Here is an 826-nt window from a genome sequence, read left to right as displayed (position 1 = left end):
TCACGGACTTGTACAGGTACTTGGGGTACTTGGCCAAGTACCTCAAGTATCCCAAGTACCTCAAGTACCCCAAGTCCAATGGACTTGGCCAAGTCGGGTGGGTCGACTTGGCCAAGTACCAGGTACTTGGCCAAGTCCTCCAAGTCCCTGTTCAAGTTCATGCCCAAGTTCACTGTGAGATGTATTGAATAAAGATGATATGCATGGAAGTAAATCAAAGGACAGCTGCTCTTGATCAAGGTCAAGTGTACAATATTTGTTAGTGGGTGCAGCGGCGGCCAAAAAAAATTGCCACCACAGGTAATTGAACCAGCAACCTGCAAATTCAGTGTCCAACACAGCATGTTCAACCACTACACCACAGAAGCTCACACTGTAGCACAGAATAGCAACCATATATAGCGCTCTTTGCTGGACTCTGAGAAATTCTTCACCATCCTCTCCTGTACCATAGCAGAACTTGGACATCCACCACTGATACCACTATTCTTGAGCATTATCTGGATATTGTACCTCTGTATCACTACTGAAACAAGCACATTGTAACAACTTAAAGTCTTCTATCACATGTTATTGCCCTTCTTCTAATAGACTATAAAGCTGCTTCTATGGCCTTAAAACAGACTGGTTTACAACTAGTGTATGGATGTCTATGATAGATATTATTACATAAGAAGTATACAAGATGTGTGACTGATAGAACACCAATTGCTCAAATTGAGGCCTGAGTATACTGAAGTCAACATGTAAAGTCCAAGTTGTGGCCCAAGTACCCCAAGTACCCCAAGTATATAGACTTGGGTCAAGTCCGTGTACTTGGGACCAA

This window comes from Dichomitus squalens, assembly GCF_000275845.1.
Source record: "Dichomitus squalens LYAD-421 SS1 unplaced genomic scaffold DICSQscaffold_94, whole genome shotgun sequence".
Lineage (NCBI taxonomy): Eukaryota > Fungi > Basidiomycota > Agaricomycetes > Polyporales > Polyporaceae > Dichomitus > Dichomitus squalens.
The sequence above is the reverse complement of the archived record's forward strand: the minus strand, read 5'-3'. Positions refer to the sequence as shown.